We start from the raw sequence: 6,898 nt of genomic DNA, 5'->3' as shown, positions 1-6,898 counted from the left end.
TTGTGCATCAAGAATTCCTACCACAAGGTCGTACGGTAAACAAGGAGTATTACCTTGAGGTTATGCGGCGTTTGCGTGAATCAATAAGAAAAAAACGTTCGGAAGTGTGGAAAGAAAATTCATGGATTCTGCACCATGATAATGCACCTACACACACGTCGTTACTAGTGAGTAGTTTTTTGGCCAAAAACAATACTGTCATTATGCCTCAGCCACCGTATTCACCAGACTTGGCCCCCTGCGACTTTTTCCTCTTCCCAAAATTGAAAAGGCCCATGAAAGGACGAAGATTTGCGACGATTGAGGAGATTAAGGCTGCATCGCTGGAGGAGCTCAAGGCAATACCCAAAAGTGCATTTCAGAAGTGTTTTGACGACTGGAAAAAGCGCTGGCACAAGTGCATTGTATCAGAGGGGGATTATTTTGAAGGGGATAACATAATTTTGGATGAATAAATAAATATTTTTTTATAAAAATGAAAAGTCACCTTACTTTTTGATCACACCTCATACACTACTATCCTAACATCCCTTACGGAAAAAACTCTTCAAATTTGAGTGTTTACACTTTAATAAACACTGAAAAAATACACTCAAGGTAACACTCAATTAATGATTATTTTGGACGCTTAACCTGAGTATAACTCTCAACTTGAGTGTTATTGATAACTTGGATGTTGAGTGTTAATCTCAACTTGATAGTTAACTTTAGTGTCAAGGTGAAATCACACGGTGCGGAAAATGATTGCAGAACAAAGAATGCGTCATTCAGCGGACTCAATAGTTGAGTGAGCACTCGCTGTTATTGGTATATTCTTCTAGATCTAAAGTTCTGATTGGATAAGCTAAAAGAATACACTAATAACAGCGAGTATGGCACTCGCACTCAACTGTTGAGTCCGCTGAATGCGCCCATTGAAACAACCAATTAGCGCTATTCGGAATAACGCAGAATAAAGCTGATTGGTTGCTTTTGTGACATATTTTCTTTTCCGTACCGTGTGAATTCACCCTTAGACCCTACGTACAATGGAGGAAGTATTATTATAGGAATAGAAATAAATATTAAAATTTCAACTTATCAGAAATCATGTATTCTGGTATCTGATTATAACTGGTATCTGATAAGCTGAATTCTTAATATTGAGTCCTATTAAACTATTATTATTAAACTATTATTAAGTCCTATTAAACTATTATTATTAAACTATTATTGAGTCTTATTAAACTATTATTATTAAACTGTGTAAGGGGTTTCTGGGCAATTTACACTAAAATGAACTTTAGAAGATGTATTTAGTTAAACTCGTAGCGGTAGTTACAATGTTGATCAAGGAGAGATGTCAGGATTTTTTTTCATTCACCTTCAACTCTCTGATCATTCACTTCTTCCGTCGCCATGCAACCAACCAACAACCCTCTCCTCTCTCCGCTAGGGGCCTTCCATCCATCTACATATACTCGTATATATCGCGAGCGTGTTTTCTCTTACAGTTTCGGCAATCCTAACTACAGATCGTCCTCGATCTTGTGAATGAATACAAGAAAACTTAAAATTAAAAGATACCTCAAAACTTATGTTTTGATTTACAGTCGTTGGTAATTAAACACAGGATGATATTTACACCTGATCTACATCTCTAACGCTCTTAGGAGTAGTGTAACCGATCCACGGACGCATGTTTTTCGCTTCCCAAACGCTTGCGTATTTCTTTTGAGAATTTTGGAAACCGGGGATGTCGCGGCTACTAGATATCTATCATTCCGTAGAGATTTTACAATAGTATACGGTCCCTTGAATGGAGGAATTAGCTTTTTCGAACCTCCGACGGAATTATCAAAATAAAACCCGATCCCCCCCTTTATACATCACTGGTTTCTTATGCTTCTTATCAAAATAATTCCGGCTATATTCCTGATGATACGATTTTCCCCGCAGCTTTCATTCTTAGGTTTATCAGTTCTCTGTTTTCGATTTTTACATTGCTAGCTAGATACTCTTTAACTTCATCGTCCACATGACCACGCTGGTCTATTCCGAATAATAAGCGACTAGGCGTTTCGCCAGTTGTTCAATGCATACTCAACTTGATGTAGTACGTTATACCAAGATTGCCCTTTCTCTCTGTTTATCTGCTTACTCAACATAGGAACTATTACGCGGTTAATTCGCTCCTCCTGGCCATTACTTTGCGGAGAACCGGTAGCAACCAATATGTGTTTAATAGAATGGTTGTCAAGGAACTGTTTAAATTCTTGCGAAATAAAACAAGAGCCTCTATCTGACACGACGATTCGAGGCTTGCTGTAATTAATAAAATAATCGTAGAGAGCTTTAATAGCTTCCTTGCTTGCGGTAGTTTTTGTAGCGTACAGCTTAACATATTTTGTAAACGCGTCTACAATTAAGAAAACATATTTTTTTGCTGTACATTGCTTATCGATGGTCGTCTCAAATGGTCAATGTGCAGTGTATTCCAAAGGGTGTTTCCTTTCGGTATGGGGTGTAAAGTGCCTTCAGCTTTCCCGGAGAGTGACGAATAAGCTAAGCACTTTAAACAATTGGCAATGTGAATTTTAACTTTGGACTTTAATTGAGGGAATCAATAATTCTTTAATATTGCGTCTGCAGTTTTTTCTGCTCCTAGGTGACCCTTGATCATGATACATGAATAAAACATTGCTTTGCATACTCTTGGGGACATAAAAAAAAAAGATTGTGATCCTTCTTACGATAAATTGATCCGTTACGCATTTCGAAAAACGGACTTTCTGACTTTTCCAACTTTTTAATTAATTCAGCGATATCTTCGTCTTTTGATTGGCATACCGACAAATTGTACTCAAACGGATTATCCTCTATAACACATATAATAAAGGATCTACTTAGAGCATCTACGTGTTTCATGATATCACCCGGTCTATGTTCTATAGTGTAGTCAAAATTCTGTAGCTCCAATGCCCAACAAGCGATTCAAGATTAATATCTTTCTTCTGAAGGGTCAATTTAAGAGCGTTGCAATCTGTAAGTATTTTGAAAGATATGCAGACCAGATATATCCTGAATCGTTTCAATGCGTATATTATAGACAAGGTCTCAAGTTCGAAACTATGATATTTGCTTTCGACCGGCGTAGTTCGTTTTGAAAAATAGAATATAGAGTGCATCTTAAGGTCTGATTTCCGTTGCACTGCGTAGGACGGCTCCGAAGCCGTGAGCACTAGCATCGCAATGCAATTCAGTGATATCATGAGGGTCGTATAGGGCTAATATCGGTGCCGCGACTAATTTAGATTTCAAAGTCTCGAAGGCATCTAATTCCCTTTTGGTAAATGCAAATGTAGTATGCTTTTTCAGGAGATCATATAGAGGTTTGGCAATTAATGCGAATCCCTCTATGAACTTACGGAAATACGAACACATCCCCAGGAAACACTGTACACTGCGCACACTATGAGGTACAGGGAACTTCGAGACAGCTTCAATTCCGACATTGGTTGGGCTTATATCTTGGGGCATGACCGAATAACCTAAATATTCAATTTTAGTGAATAAAATTTTACACTTATCAAGTCGCAAGTTTAATCTATTTTCAACCATTAGTTTGAATACACGCTTTAGTACTCACAAATGACGCTCTAGAGATTTGGTAGCTATCAAGAATTCATCAATATATACTAGCGCATCTCCTGTGGGTCAATTCATCTATTACTTCGTTTACGAATTTCTGAAATCTAGTTGGTGCTGTTTTCAAACCAAACGGCATCTTTAAGAACTCAAATTGACCGAATGGCGTGATAAACGCAGTATATTTGACAGATTCTTCAGCCATGTTGATATGAAAAAATCCATCCTTTAAGTCTAAAAGACTGAAATATTACTTACTCTTAAGTACGTTCAACTGATCCTCTATAACTGGGATCGGATAGTTATCTCGTAATAAATATTTGTTCAAAGTCAAATATAATCGATACATACTCTATACTCTCCATTTTTCTTACGCACGGGCACCACCGGTGACGCGTACTCAGAGGTACTGTTTCTAATGACTTCTTTCGCTAACCAGTCGTCTAGAATTTTCTTCAATTATTCTTTTTCGCTGTAAGACAATCTCCTAGGAAAGAAACAGAAATTCTGAATATTATTAAATTTTAATGTCAACTCTGCATTAACCTTAGGCTCAAATGGTCGTTCTGGTAACACATATTCTTTTTCAAATATATTTTTAACTCCAACTGTTTCGCATAACAAATCTCGGGATTGATCACTAACGTCTCTGCAACACTATCAGAGTAATCACATATATTTATATTTAGGATTTCATCCGTTGCATTTCCATTTACTTCCTCTGACATAGTAACTAAACTTACTTTAGCTTTTTGTAACAAGTCACGACCAATCACCATGGAAGATGTCATGGTGCCATCAACCACAACATATACAGATATTCCAGTTTCGTTAACCTTATTATACTGAATGTCGATTGTAGCAATTCCAACCACGTCCAACTTACTATTATTTATTTCGTAGAATCTGTTCGAATTATCAAATTTTTTTATACAGTAACTGGGAATGAACTTTTCTTTTACAAAGCTTATTGGACTGCCGGTGTCCATTAACACATCTACCTTAACCTCAAAATTTCCGATAGTGTCATTTGCCTTTATTGTAACTATTTTTTTAAATTCGTTGTTAGTCGATAATATATTGACATAATTTATCTGTGTTGAGACGGTAGAACTGCTACATTCACTTATTACGTGCCCCTTTTCACCGCACTTGAAACACGTACCCTTTTCTCTTTTAGGTGCCTTATAGTCCTTAGATAAGTGTCCAAATTTACTGCAGTTATAACACCTTATTTTAGATTGCCATACACTAGATTCTTCTGCTGCATCCTTCCCAATCGACGCTTTCCCTTGGTGTCGCGCTTCTTTCTGCTCCTTGTTCTTTCATCTGGCTTCACGTTCAGAGCGGGTTTTCTCTTCTGCTGCGTCGACACTTTCAAACGCCGCTAGTAACTCTGCTGTTGATTCAAACTTCTGCACCTTGGCTTGATTACGCAGCTGCATGTTTGATATACCTTCAATGATGTATTCCAACGTCTCTTCCTCATTTACCGGGACTTTATTGGCAAGAATAATCTTCTCGTGGTAGTAAGTGCTGAACGCTTCTCCTAATTTCCACTTCCTTTCTTCGAATTGTTTACGCAGCTTCAATTTGCTTTGCCGATGATCGAACATCTTACGCATTTCCGTCAAAATTTCATCGACATTTAGTTCGATATGTTCGGGGCGCGAATGGAACCACTCCAAGGCTTTCCCCTTCAGCCGCGTTTCGATGAGAATTTTTACACTGCTGTCATTCAATCGGTACGTTGCAATCAATAGGCGGGCTTGCTTCTCTCAATTTCGAAACGTACCCTCCGCACCGTTGATATCACTCAATAATTCACTGATAGCTTTAACACTATATTTCGGCAGCACTTCCGCCTCAGCAATCGTATTATCTCGCGTAGTACCACCTGTATCCCGCAAGAGACGATTCTCTCTTTCTAAAAGCTGTATCTCTCTCTACATGAGCGCTTGTTCGCATCGCATGAGATCTATTTCTCGTGCCATTTCCCTCTGAGCGCTCGTCTGATCCCCGGTCGATACGGGCCTCGTATCGTCGGGATTGATAGCGCGTCGGTTAGTTACCGACGTACATCTTGTCTGGCGATCTGTTACCGACCACTGCTCGTCCGTCTCACTCGTATGCCGGTTTTTACCCGCTTCGTCTTCTCTCTCATGGCGGTTGTCCGCGTTTTGCGACTTCTCGTCCGTACACTCTTCATCGCCTTCTTCAGGAACACTCGTCAAGGCACTGTTTTTCCGCTGTATCAGCCTATTTATCTCGTCTGCCCAGTCGTGGTTCGGGGCTGCTTTATACAATCGGGCTATTAGTTCCGCCTTGCAGCCCACTGTCGACAATCGCCGGTTTTGAAGCAATTCCTTCAACTGAGTCACTTTACACTTGTCCAGATCCATTTCCGATAGTAATACGGAGGTCTATTCGCGAAATGGACTGTTCGTATATTTGCAATCCTACTCTTGTGTTGGGATTCGAACGTACGTGGCGAGGAAAAGAAAGCCTGAGTGTAACGCCAGATCCTGGGATCTTCTCTCTGCGTGCTTACCCTTTTCACAATAATGGCGTTACATTCACGCTTTCTTTTCCTCGCCACGTACGTTCGAATCCCACTTCTGAATTTGTAAGGAGTTTCTGGGTAATTTACATTAAAATGATACTTTAGAACAGTGCTCGGAATTAGTTGCTCATTTCGGGCAGATTCCTGAGGCGACCCCCACTACCACTCGAACCTCGGCAGCTGAGCCGTCGATCGCTCACGTGACGTTGTGCCCCAGGAGCGTCGCGATACGACAAGTATACTGGGAGCATATCTTTCCGGCAAATATCATTAAAATATTTTCTTTCCTACGTGATTTTTATTTTAATAAATAATTAAAATAAATTTTTTATTATTAACATATGTTATCATATATTATATTCTGCAATAATATATAAACAAAAATTACAATATGATAATTATAATATGGACAATGGCTTTCTATGTTATCTTGAAAGTACTATTAATGATACGTTTTTCAAATGGTTTCTTCAGTAGGTTTATTTCATTAAGAAATAAAAAAGGATGATTAAATATACGTGACTCGATAAAGTAAAATTTTACATCATAAATATTTTACATTATAAAATATTTATGATGTAAAATTTTTATGTTAATAATAAAATATGTTAATAAAAAATTTATTTTAATTATTTATTAAAATAAAAATCACGTAGGAAAGAAAATATTTTAATGATATTTGCCGGAAAGATATGCTCCCAGTATACT

Source organism: Trachymyrmex cornetzi, unplaced genomic scaffold (genome assembly GCF_001594075.2).
Source record: "Trachymyrmex cornetzi isolate Tcor2-1 unplaced genomic scaffold, Tcor1.1 scaffold703, whole genome shotgun sequence".
NCBI lineage: Eukaryota > Metazoa > Arthropoda > Insecta > Hymenoptera > Formicidae > Trachymyrmex > Trachymyrmex cornetzi.
This window is presented reverse-complemented; position numbering follows the sequence as displayed.